This window comes from Ambystoma mexicanum, chromosome 9, assembly GCF_040938575.1.
Source record: "Ambystoma mexicanum isolate Mex_15411 chromosome 9, UKY_AmexF1_1, whole genome shotgun sequence".
Lineage (NCBI taxonomy): Eukaryota > Metazoa > Chordata > Amphibia > Caudata > Ambystomatidae > Ambystoma > Ambystoma mexicanum.
In genome coordinates this window covers 127,702,742-127,716,831 of record NC_090931.1, presented here as the reverse complement: position 1 = coordinate 127,716,831, position 14,090 = coordinate 127,702,742, and the positions used below count along the sequence as shown (strand labels likewise).

Genomic DNA, 14,090 nt, shown 5'->3' with positions numbered 1-14,090 from the left:
GGGGAAACACCCAGTTTTTGTGTGTCAATCTGCTTTCTATGGCAGAGAAACCTACGAGTACCTAATCCCTATGGAGGAGCCCATGATATGATCGAATACAGCATTTTGGTTGGCTTGGTCAGCCTTGTATGTGCAGGAGTGAGATAGGGCTAACGAGGAGCATTTTGTTTCGCGGTTTGGTTAGTGCCGATATGCTAACGTCTAGTCCTGTGGTGGTGTCTGTGGAGGTGGGGCAGTTTGTGTAGTGAAAGGTGGTAGGGGATCTTAAAGGAAAGTTGCTTAGTCCAGGAAGCGGCGTTAGGCCTTTCAATTCAAAACAACCTCCAACCCTGAACTCCCATCACTGGCATGCGGAAGATATGTTTTGGATTCACCTGTTGGACACTGTGTACCCTAGGGGTATGACCGAAGAATTCAGATTAAATGGTTTAATCTGAAATGGGGTCACTTAGTGAGAAAAGGATATTCCTTTTAGTGTCTCCATGCTGACTGTCTTAAGATTTGTATAGTATGCAAAATATGTCAGTAGTCATGCATGAGGAGTAGGTCTGTGGGAATGATGGTATGGGTTATGCCATTAGTGACCTTTGAGATGTGAAATGCATATTGCTGTGCTAGCATGCCATTAGGTGAGGGCATTTCTTTTTCGTAGGATTGTCATTAGATATGAGGTGGGGGCATTTGCATGCAATCACCATATGATGTATGTGGCACTACAAACTGAATAGGAATTAGGATCAGCTTTAATGGCTGAAATTCATGTTTTGTGTAATTTTTATATATTTAAAAAATGTGAAGTGGGTAAGTAGTGGACATATAAAATTATTCACTGTAGCCTCGGGACCTGTTCCTATGTACTGTTATTTGCTTTACTAGGACCTGCTAATCCATCAGGAGATGGTTGTGCCAGATTTAATGTACTTTATACTGTGAGCATTGTGGTTCCAGCCTTTACATCTTGGATACCTGTGTTTACTTTCAGGGAGTGCTGAATATCGGATAGATAGCTCTTTTTTGCAATGTTTTGCCATTCTGCGATGGGCCCATCTATAAATGAATTTTGAACACGTATATTTCTTCTTTTCCTTGTTTGGTTAACGTTATGCAGAGAGCAGCAGATTTTGATCTCAGCTCTGCTGTCTGTTTAAACGCGGCTTATGATCTATGAACCTGCTGTACATTTCCTAAAGGTGTAGTATCCATTCCCTGGATTGGGGTTCCTCAATATACTCCGGCTCTATGTAGATAATCTTCTTTAAGATGGCCGCCAAGTGGTCCTGAAGTTTATGCTCTAGTTGGTATCGGGAGACACTTGGTTTTAGTCTGCTAACGTGAACGCTTTAGGAAGTGCCCTATTTACGAAGGCAAGCAGGGTTCTCGGCAGACCGAGACACGAGGGCTATAGCGGCAGAGTGAATCTATGATTGAACTGCACATAGGTAGGTGAGAGAGATCGAATTCAGACATGTATGAATACTGTGGCCATCATTTGGGGCATATATGATATTAGGACGGAAGTAGGTTAGTGTTAACAGCATGAATACTTAATAAGACATTATACATATGTAGTTTTAGGAACTGTGTTCTGGTTACCTTCTTTCCCAAGAACATTGCCGATTCCCGGGCAGGCGCACTGCACAGCAGTGCAGATACGATATGTTTGGAATTCCTCCAGAAGGAAGTGGTGAGCCTATATTTTGGATTACATTTAACGCTGGTACTTGAATTGTTATACTTTTCCTCTGAGGCCAGACGGCTTTTTTCCTGCAGTCCAGACTGAGATCTTCATCTATACATCAACATTATAGTGGCTAGCTGTCGCTAAACGAGCCAGTTATGCTTTGCAGTTCTGACCCCCCTTACCACTTCTTGATGGGAATGCACTGGCTGGTTTAGGTGCGCTCAGGGTAGTTTTACTTTAGAATTGGTGGCACATGCAAGATTGGTGAACTACCACTGGAGACTGTTTATTAATACTCTATTTCTATAAACCTTTGGCATGATAAGCACCAGCATTCAACGTGGGTTATATGGTAACAATTTTGGGTAACAATCAGTTAGTACATATGGAAGAGTTATATTTAAGACATGTGGTCTGTCTATGTTTACATCTGCAATTTCCCTCCTGAAGAAGGGGGAGACATCCCCAAAATGCGTTGAGCATCTTTGGTTGACATCTGAACATTATGAAATAAAGAATACTGGAAGAGAGAAAAGGAATTACTTTCAGTGTTTCTCTTTTGAATTTTTCACAATTCTGTTTATTCATTTAAATATCCCGCTGGTTTATCAGTTAAAAGGTGTGCAGAGGATGGGAGTGTCGATAGATTGGACAACATTGTATATCTTTAGTAAAGCCTTCGTGTCAGGGCTGGAAATCTTCCCGTGCACCAATACAATTGTTGAATTTGTGTCTTTTTGATATGTAGTTTGGTGTGCACTGTTGTATATCAGTTTGATCTGCTGCAGATAGATCCCATGTCACTAACTCACTTTACTACTGTCAATCACTCTCTCTCTCTCTCTCTTTTTCTCTCTCTCTATTTTTCTCTCTCTCTCTCTCTCTCTCTCTCTCTCTCTCTCTCTCTCAAATGGCTACATTGCATCCGGTTACTAGTCTTTGCATCAAATTTATTGCATCGAGGATTACTTGCATCAAATCATATCCATCGAAAAATCATTCATCGAATTCCCATACATAAAGTGCAAAGTGCTTATGCATTGAAACCCTTTTATCGAATAGGGTTTCGTTATATAAACATTTTACATTATTTGCATGGAAATTTGATGAAACATGCCTAACGTTAAAACATTACAGGGAGCTGTCCAGTGCTGAAATCGTTAAAGTATTTCAGCACTGGCCAGCTTCCTCTAATTTGTAGTGTTTATTGTTTATTGGGGGGATCCCCCCGTAGCCCCACCCAACCCCCAAGGGCACCCCCCCTAAACCTAACCCAACCCTAACTCTAAGCCTAACAGTAATCCAAACCCTAACTCTAACCCTAGCCCTAACCCTAACTCTAACTCTAGCCCTAACCCTAACTCTAACTCTAACCGTAACTCTAACCCTAACTCTAACCCTAACCCAACACTAACTCTAACTCTAACCCTAACCCTAACCCTTACTCTAACTCTAACCCCAACGCTAACCCTAACTCTAACCCTAAAAATCCATCGAAATTAATTCAATGAATATGATTTTTGATGGAAAAGCATTTCAATGAATACATTTTGATGGATAATGATTTGATGCAAATTATTTCGATGCAAAGACTGGATACCATTGCATCCAATGTTCAACCAAACAAGCATCTATGAATTCAAAGTTCATGGAAAAGGGGCCATTTGGAGACTCTACTTGTGTGCTTGTGGGGGCCTCTCTTGCAGCCTCTGCCGTAGCCTGTGAGCAAACGCACATGAGGAGAGCAAGCTCATGGAGATGAGCGATGTTTTAGAAACCCTGAGAGGTTTGCAGCTATAATACCGCTCCTTAGCATACGCTATATGCTAAGGGTTATGGGAAACAGTGGTGAAAATGGTGTACACGCATAACTGGCACATGTAGTGAAGCCCATAAGAAGACATTTACTTCTAACCCTATACATAATAGGATTGCAGCTACATTACTACTAATTACCATAGACTACATTTCTAATGGTTATTGGAGGAAATAGAGTTCATGGCGATATGCCATGTGGTGTAAACCTCAACATATAGTAATCCCCATAGGAAGACATTTACTTCTAACCCTATACTCAACCCTAACCCTAACCCTGAGAGCATTTCAGCTATAATGCCACTCATTATTGTAAACTACATGCTAATGATTATGGGAGGCAATAGACTCCACATATATCTGGCATGTGTAGTAAATCCCATTAGAAGACATTTACTTCTAACTCTATATCCAGCCCCTAATCATAACCCTGGGTGAATTTCAGATATAATACCACTAATTACCACACACTGCATGCTAATGTTTATAGGAGGCAATTGAGTCCATGAACACCTAGAACATGCAGTAGACTCCATAAAGACATTTACCTCTAACACTATACCCAGCCATAATCCTAATCCTGAGAGAATTGCATCTATAATACCACTCATTACCATAAACTGCATGATAAGGGTTATGGGAAGCAATGAAGTTCACAAACATCTAGCATATATAATAATTCCCCATAAGGAGACATTTACTTCTAACCCTTACCCAACCCTAAGAGAATTTCAGCTATAATACACTCATTGCCATAAAATAAATGCTAATATTTATGGGAGGTAATGAGGTCCACACACATCTAGTACATGCATTAATCAAAATAGGAGGACATTTATTTCTAACCCTATACTCAACCCTAACCCTAAGAGCATTAGAGTCCACAAATATCTGGCATGTTTAGTAAATCCCATTAGAATACATTTACTTCCAACCCTATACCCAACCCAAACCCTGAGAGGGGTGCAGCTATAATGCCACGCATTACCATAAGCTACATGCTTAGGGCACGGGATACAATGGAGTCCATGAGCATCTGGCACATGCACGTAACCTGATTAGAAGACATTTACTTCTAACCCTATACACAACCCCTTGGACTGTTTAACAAGCCCCATTAAACACTTGAATGAAAATGGGTAGCAACTAAACAATCAATTGTGGCCATCCCCCAACCTCATGACAAGAGCGGTCACTTCTTTCTTAACTGCATATGTACCAGATGGGAGGGCCCTTATAAAACCGAAATGCGCTTTTTTCTCAATGAACCAGGGGAACTCCTTAGTCACACTTCATGTAATGCAGGCAGGTTTGGGGGGGTCAACTATCACTGCTCAATCCACAGTTTTGCTTAACCCTACAACGCCTAATTTAAGTATCTACGCAGTCCTCAAACTGGGATTTGGGCACAACATACACAACTTCTGGGGGTTTGTCCCTTCAGTTTAGTATCTTCCCCTGTTTTAAGTGTGACCTTGTGCATCACATATTCATTCATTCTTTTGAAGGTGAAACTATTGATATCATTGGCAATACCATTGGTGATATGATTATAACAACATAGATGTCATTAATGATGTAGTAGGTGATGTCATCAGTGAAATCACCAGCAATGTAATTTGTAATGTCATACGTTAGAACATGGGCAGGGCATGCAGGGAAGCTTGGTTGCAAAGCTAACCATAACTGGCTAAGTTCAGGAGTATTTGGCTTTATATTGCAACCCCGTTGTTCCTTAAACTAAAGTTTCTTAAGTATAGTTGTAACATTTTATTTTCATTTTATATATTTTTTTATTAAAAATTGAATAAATTGTAAAACATTAAAATTAAATGTTCTCTAGTATATATAATGAGACCGTGGCAATGCACCACCTTGGTTGGCTGCTGAAATAAAATAAATCCCCCTTGACCTTGACCTTCTCAAGAATGAAATTGAGAGCGGTATCCCAAGTAGCCTCATAAGAACTATTCGCAAACAAACGCAAACATCTATTTTGTAAAAATCTTTTACTGATTAAATACAAAAAAAAAAAAAAATCCCCCATGCTAGCCCTAACTAACAAAGGAACCTTTGAACAGTTCTGTCTAATTTGTCCTCCAATTTACAGCAAGCATCTTGGAATTGTAGCAAGATTAACTCTTGCGCAGATTCTAAATAGAGTAGTTTTCATGTTACAGTGCAATGGGCTTCTGAGTCTAAATTCATTACATAGACATTCCTCAGGGAATTATATAATCAGTCAGTGCCTCAACTTCGAGTAGCTACACTGAGTTACCCAGACTTCTTCCCATGCCCAGCTTATCCACTACTCTTGCAAAGGCCCCAGTCATTTCCAATAGGCAACCTCCATCTAAATGTGTGTCCCAACCATATCAGGATGTGCAACCCAAGGGCAACCCATACACATATGCAGCAGTTACAGCCTGGGTCTGGGGGCCTTCAGGGGCCATGTTGTTCATGCCATGCCTGTCCAGGTGTAGCACCCACTGGGCACAAGCTTAGGTAAAAGCTATGGCCTGTCCTTTGTACTATGTGCCCAGGTTTACTGTGCAGAGGATATGCTCAAAATGTGTATATTCGGTTTCGGCCATACACAGGTCTCCTGCACCCGGGGCTAAGGCCGGGGATGGCAGTAGGTCAAGCCCTGTGTTTGTAGTTTTCCCTACATTGCTAGCATATAGGACATTGCTGAAGGTTTGTGTGTGTGTGTGTGTATACTCATCCCGTGGTAAATAATGAAGGTTGCGTGGGTGCGTGCGTACATACAGTGGTAAACATTTAAGGTTGCAACTTGGCGAGACAAGTAGACTTTTAAAAAGTGGTATGTAGACGGACAAGCTTTTCTTTACTCTGAAAAGTAGATTTTTCTGAAATGTTCGCATCTGCCTTTGAAGATAGCAATTGTTAAGTGTGATTGAAGTACCCCACTCTTCTGTAGGAGATTTCAATGCATCCATGAAGGTATCTGGTGAGTAGTAATGTGCACTGCAGCTTCTATCCCCAAGGTGGCCAGTGAAGACAAGGACACTGGTGGAGACACAGGAAGAAGATGGCTGTGCTCCCGTGCATGCCTGGGAGGGCGCGTGCAGTCTCATATACAAGACCCATTTCAAGGTGGCCCACAGAGAAAAGCCATAGGACCCTTGCATAGATGAAGACTTAACAAGCACACTAATCCCAGCATGCTGGCACTCAGACCATCACAGAGAGGGAAAGCCGGGTTCACAGGTGCAAAGGAGTTCAGCAGCACCCACATGAGCCTCCCACAATAGATACACCACAAATCCCAGTTCATTTAAAGTTGCAACTGCACTTTCTGTAATGGCAGTACTCACCCTAGGATGATAGCTACAGCGTAACTCACAGCGATGGTTACAGCGCTTTCTAGAAAAGGTTTTGCAAACATTCTACACATTACACCAAATCTGCATGTACTTTTATTTTAGATAATGATTTATGCATTTTGGTATTCAGTGGAAATATTATGGAGCACAATTCTACAAATGTAACAATAAAGAGTAAGCACATCACCCAACCCAAATCTCCTCCCAAACGTCCTCACCAGAAATCCATCGCTCACACAGCTTCCCAACACTGCCCCACCCCCTACCACAGATCTATGTCACTGGCTCTCGTACATCATAGCACTATCTCTCTCATGTAACTTGCCTCCATCATCTTCCATTTCACTGTTCACCAGTCTCCCCCTCCGTGTTCCGGCATCTGGGCCTTCTTCACCCTCCAGATCTGAGGACACTGGCCCTCGTCACTATCTACCTATGGACGTCCTCCCTGATGTCTACACGAGCTTGTTGTGGGTCCACTAATGCTCTATAGAGGCCTCCATGTCTGCTACCCAACCCGTGGGCCTCATCACGACTTGGGCGGTAAATGTGGCGGATTATCCGCCGGACCTAAATAGCGCTAAAGCCAAGGCACCCGGCGGATAATCCGCCAGATCACGACTAATCGTGCACCCGCCCCGGTCCAAGGCGTAAGCGCGATTAGTGCGAACCCTTAAATCCGGCGCACCGTGCGCTACCGCCAGGTCGCGCTCATAGCGCACGGGAAACGCGTCACCGCCGGAACGGGAAATAAAGCGGTGGCCATTTTGGAAATCACAATCCGTCGGATATCTCAGGCACTGGAAGCCATCCACTCCATCCGAAGGCAGTAATGAGTCAGGAGCGCACCAGGGGCAATTCTGCCATGGATAGGGTCCGAAAACCTAAGTTTAGCGACCAAAAACTTGAGGTCCTTGTGGATGAGGCGCTGACTCACCACCACGAGCTGCAGCAGCGCAAAACAAGCGCACTGCGCAGAGGGCAAATCTGGAGAAGTGTGCCACAAAGGGTCAGTGCAGTTGGCCGCGGGTTCGGGTGAGAGGCATCCTGTCCCAGCACAGGAGTGCAAGCAGGGCCACAGGAGGAGGCCCACCCCCCGCGACCTCACACCATGGGAGGAGAAACTGTCGGGCCTCATTGATGTTGGGACCATTGAGGGCATCGGTGGAGTGGAGGCAGGGACTGGCATTGATCCAACGGCAGGTGAGTCCCATCCCCGAATACATGCATCTGAATGAGAGTGAAGACATGTGTCTGAGGCACTGCATACACCCGTAAGTGAGGACCACATCCCTAGAACGTCAGTGCTGCCTAGACGACCCTGTACGTGCAGTGCATGAATGACAGGGGCAGGGGATAGACTCCCATAGCCATATGACAGCTACGTAGTGGGGTACTGTGCATCAACACAACCACAAAAGCCTGAGCGCAGTCCACCCCAACCACGCTTACCCATGCTGTGTCCCTCCATGCACATCCACAACAAGCCCCACATGTTGACTGAACAGAATGCAAGTTGAATGCGTCATTGTCACTGTCTTCATTCACACTTGTTGGCATGACCTGCATCACACAAATGTAACCACCTCCTATGTGCCCCACAGGCACACGTCGATCCCAAGAGGCCGTTGATGATGATGATGAGGCCACACCAGCAATGCGCCCACAACACCATGCCTCCACCAGCACCCCCCCCCGAGGCCGCACCCACGGGAGAGAACACCGTGGACACCCTCCTCACCCCAACTCAGCCCCGCCAGACAGCAGCGGCAGCCACATGGCCGCAGGGGGGCTACCGGCAGCTCACCGGAATCCTACATCCATAGCCCTGACGCTGAGGGAGGGAGGCCAGATTCGCAGCCGGATGTGGGAGTGACACCTTCACGTGGGCATTATGCCACCGCAGCACACACCCACAGCAGCAGTGATGGGGAAGGGGCATCCACAGCCCATGGAAGGCCAAGCACTGGCAGACAGCAGGCAGGGAGTCGGCATGTGGCTGTGCCCCACTGCAGCACACCCCAGCCCGATGTCGACACCCCGTCATATGGGAGCCCTGAGGGCCATCGTTGCGAGCCAAGCAGCCCAGTCCGGTCTGGTGACATGTCACCATGCAGCCCCCCCCCCCAACAGCGCACAATTCGTGGTCCACCACCTGACGCGCCAGGAGAGGGCCTTGTCACTGGGGCAGCAGTAATGGGCCGCCTGGACATAATTGAAGCCAAACAGGCCCGTGTTGAAGCAATGGCCAAAGTCCAGAGCTGCCATATCAAGGCTGTGAGCAACTCAATCCGGCATGGTTGCAAGTACATTGCCCGGGACAATGCACGCACGCGCCATGTCTTGCAACAATGCACTGCTGCCCTCACAGGCTTTGGCCAGAGGGTCCGTGAATTAACGGAGGCTGTGTCTGCCCTAGCAGAGCAACAACGTGAGGCCAATGCCCTCATGCGCCAACACATGATGGGCAGTGCTTCCGTGCCCTCGACCTCAACAACACCAACAGAGGGTTCACTGGACCCATCTCCAAGGCGCCGGTCCTTGCGCCACCTGAGGGCACACACACCGGAGGGTCCCAGGAGAGGGAAGCGCCCGCGCCCATCATAGGGGTGCATGGCATCATTGGTGTTGGCCTGATTAGGCAACAGCACAGTTTTGGGTGTTCACTGGGGGAGGGGAGATTGTTGGGTGTTCACTGGGGGGAGGGGGGATTGTTTGAGGGAAAAATAAAACACACTACAAAAATCACAATGCATGGACAGTGGTGATTGTTACAAATGCAATTCAATGTAGAAGTGACATATTCTGTATTTACCTATTACCCATTTTGAAAAGAATCCGTCAATCAATCCCTGTCTGGCCAACCTCCCTTCCCTCAGGACCACCCTTTGTGCATGTGCTACACCTTCTGGACCTTCATCATCCTCACTGCCATCCTCAGGTGGCTGCACATGAGCATCAGGGGGCAGTGGCACATATCTGCAACAGCAGATGTTGTGCAGCATGGCACATGTCAGTGAAATTTCACCACCTCTTCTGGACCATACATCATAGCACCTCCTGTGCGGTTGAAGCACCGGGAGCGTGCCTTCAAAAGTCCAAATGCCCTCTCCACGCAGATCCGTGTACGGGCATGGCCAAGGTTGTATGCCCGCTACGCAGCCGTGTGTGGGTGACGCACAGGGGTAATGAGCCACGCGTACTGGGGATATCCAGATTCATCTGTAGGGGAGAGAAAGCCGGTATGGGGACAAGGTAAGTCCAGTGGGTGTACAGAGCCTTGTCATCAGTGTGATTTTGCCATATTTCTCATTTGGCCTATGACATTGTGGAGTGCGCTGTCCTATGGGCACGATTGAATCAATGGGGTAGTCTCCACTTGGTACGGCCATGTTTCGATATGTAACAGTACTCATTCACATGTCGCAGGATGAGGGGGCCCTTCCATCTACTTCTGCTTGACAGAAGTGGCTGCCTCATGTGTCCTTGCTAATCCATTGGCCTACAGTTGCATTTGCTGCTCTTCACTATTCTGTACTGTTCTCAATGCATTCCCATGGCCATTTTGGGGACAGTGTTTGTGGGATGTGCATTGTCATCACTCGGCCTACTTATGTGTGGAGCATTCGTGGATGTGCCAGGTGATGGTTTGGTATTTCTTTGCTGTCGGGTGGCCAGGGTGGGATGTCTGGAGTGTGTCAGTGTTGGGAAACATGGTGCTACTCACACTGGAGGCTTTGTTGTGGTGGGTATTCCATATGTCACGGTGCCGCTACATGACTTACATCCTGCATGGGTGTGTTCTGCTGTGTTGGACATGTCCAAGGTTCATCGTGCTTTCTGCTTGTATGTGTATGCTGCTGTGATGCTACTGACTTTTGGGAATGATGGATTCGGTGTCAGGCAACATCAGTTGTGGATTGACATGCTTTGTGGTATACATTTGTACTCACCCAGTAGACATGTGTTTTGCCCTTGGTGCCTTTCCATGTACGCTGGCAGGGTACTGTTGTGTAGGAGCATGGAGTCGTGGGTGGTCCTGGGTAGCGGGCACAGCAGTGGCTGAAGGTGAGGTCAGGGCCACATGTCACCTGCACATTGAGGGAATGGTACTATTTCCGGTTTCAGTAGGCAGCCTCTTGTGCCTGGGGTGGCACAAGTGCCACATGTGTGCAGTCCAGGGCTTCTATTACATTCAGTACTTGGGCAATGGCATGGGATTGACCCTTCAGCTGGTGCACCTGTGCCTGTGTGGCTGGCAATGCAATGTGTTCGTTCACATGATTCAACAGTGCATCAAGCACTGGTACCAGCATGGCACTGAATGTGGACTGGACCATTCCATGCATCATGGCAACGGTATGGTGGTCGCTGCCAGTCCCAAGTGATAGTAGCACAGACACGAGATTCACTAGGGGAGGTACTGCCGTGCTGCTGGATATGCGGCTGCATATGTCCCCCGGATTGTGTCCAGCAACTGGGTGATGGTTGCCCTGTCCAGCGGATATTCTGTCACCAACTGACCATCAGTTAGGGCCCAGGGTGTTGGCCTGACCCTGGGGATGGCTCGGCGCCTTGCTGCTGCTGCTCTCCTCCTCCTTCTCCTCATCCCCACTGCCCCCTGCACTCCCAGGGCCCTGGCCTGGTTGACTGGCCTCTGTAGCTCCAGGCGCAGCAGGTAGTAGTCGACATCAAGGCTCCCGGTTCCAAATGGCAGCATGGTGTTGAGGAGGGGGTGTTGTGCATGGGTGGGTCCTTTGTAGGACTCTGGATTGCATTGCTTACACCTGGGCCCACATTGCTGTGGCTTGTGTACTGTTACCTCCAACTTTTTGCTGGAGGTATTTTCAGCGGATTATCCGCCGCTTTCATGGCGCTAATAGCTCTTATGCCGGACTCCTGATCGATGATGTTTTAGCGCTAAGGGTTCCTGGCGCTGTTATGGCCGGCGCTTGTACAGCCGGCTGTCCTTGCGCCAGCTGTTAATCCGCCGGTGGTATTAGGAGTCGTGATCTGACGGACCCTTAAAATCGGCGCTATGAGCGCTACCGCCAATTTTAAGGGTTACCGCCCAAGTCGTGATGAGGCCCAAGTGGGGTGCTTCTCTTCTATCGGAGGGCTATTCTGCGTTTAGCTCAGACTATGACAACATTGTCGAATCATGTCATGGCTCTTGAAAGCTTGGGAGCGTACCCTGAACTACAAGTCTCACAACTAGTTGGACATTGGTTTCCAATGTATGCTCCAGGTCCACTCGCCATTTCCCCGAATTTAGCTCCCATGGTGCATTCCCATATCAGTTGTACCATTGTATCGTCCAGCGCTCCGCGTGCCACCCAGGGTGGACAATAGCTCTTGGCCTACACATGAATACAGTGAGGGGTATGGTAGACAGGGACATCATTTCACCAAAATGCCACGGGGAGCAGAAGTGACATCACATGACCCTTGACCTCTAATGACATCACAGGAAGCAATGCCATTTGACCCCACCCTGAAGTGATATCATAGGAAACGATGGAACACAACCTTTTACCCATGACAAAACAGGAAGTGGCATCACATAGTATTTTTCCTAAGTATACTACGAGAAATATGGTTACGATATCACTGTAATGTGATATACATTTCATACAAGAATGGATCACCATGTGCATCGTTAATATCAGTGTGTATAGGCCAATATAACCAAATTACTGTGAATGCAAGCAGACGCCCAAGGCCAAATGATTATGATGTGTTATTATATAACTCTCACGCTTAAGCGCATTATATAGACCAAATATACATACATATCACCCAACCTGTGTTGGTACTCATATTTCGACCTCAGAGCGCTGAAAGGCTGAGGTTGGCCATGCCAGGATTCGAACCCGCAACCTGCAGATCACACACACATTGCAGCAGCGAGCATTCAACCCACTGAGCTATCTTACTGGCTATAGCTATCTTACTGGCTATAGTAAAATGAGCAATTACATGTCTGAATGTTCTCAAAGTCAGAAAGCAAATTGCACATTGTAGTGGATACCATTAAACTGGTAACAAATTTAACAGCAGGCCAGTTCATCTGCAGGTCTGGTGCAAAGTTGGCCACATGTCAAGCCTGCTTGGATCTACTTTTCAGGCTTCAGATGTTGGCAAAATACATACAATTGAGAGGGTTCATAACTGTGTATTAAAGAATTTAGAGTAGCGCAGGGAAAGTGCGCACTCACACGGCATTCTTTACTCTGGGCATTTGTTACCTCATGCATGCAAACAAACATCCTGAACAGCATGCCAGGGAGATAGGAAAGATAGACACTTTACAACAAAGCATTAATTGTGGCACAATGAAATCAAGGGCCACTTTACATCCTATGGTCAAACATTTCTATACCGTACACACGCTTTTAGGCACAAGGAATTTGTCAAGTGACCGAGGACACCGAGATGGAATGTCTTGTGATGATCATAACAGAGACAATGGCAGAAAAAAACATGCTATAACTGCAACTTGCAAAATGCAAAATACATAGTCCATAATGGATGCTTATTCTACTCTAAATGCGTTTTGGAAGTTTTTGTCTGCATTGTGAATTTGAGGTGTTTAAGAACAGACCAAATCAGTGACTCACCCTTTGATGTATGCCTGAAATAAACCCTTAATGAGTCTAGCAATTACTGTATATAATTCCAGAAAGACAAATTATTTATTATTCCTCTTCTCTCTTATTTAGAGTCACTGCTCAAAGTGTTACAATTGTGATGCCCCCTGTTTTTTCAGAGGCCTGAACAAGAAAGCCAGCCACTCCAGAAACAAAGAGCCCATTGGCACTGGCAACATCCCAGGAGCTGCTGTTTTAAAAAAAATAATGTAACCCCCCCTTTTTTAGGGGTAGCAAGGGAGACCACATGGGTTGCAGTTGCGACCCCCCAAATGACATCCCTGAAGGTAGGTTCTGAGTAAGATCCAGTAATGTATTAACTCGCACCTTGCATTTAATGCCATTTGTGCTGTTCTGCTGCATGCCACCAGGGTCGGACTGGGGCACACCATTGGCTCAGGCACCACTCAAATAGTGGGCGACAGTCACAAATGGCAATGCATTCCTATTGTGACAGACAGGTCGAGTTGTACCGAAGAGGGAATGTGTTGCAAATTGCACGTTTTAAAGAATATTTCATCAGTAATGCGCGTCAAACCTACTAGTTGCACAGTGAAGTAACCCATAAAATTGGCCCACTTTGACAAAAAACGAGCC

At 46.4% G+C, this 14,090-nt stretch overlaps 1 long non-coding RNA gene across 1 annotated transcript in view; it reads left to right on the top strand.

Moving 5' to 3' along the window:
- LOC138487730 (uncharacterized) overlaps positions 1-13,776 on the top strand; it is a 187,402-nt gene extending 173,626 nt beyond the window's left edge. Inside the window, exon 3 of the long non-coding RNA XR_011274531.1 lies at positions 13,566-13,776. This is a non-coding gene — a long non-coding RNA (uncharacterized lncRNA). The remainder of the gene's footprint in view (positions 1-13,565) is intronic.
- Positions 13,777-14,090: the final 314 nt, after the last annotated feature.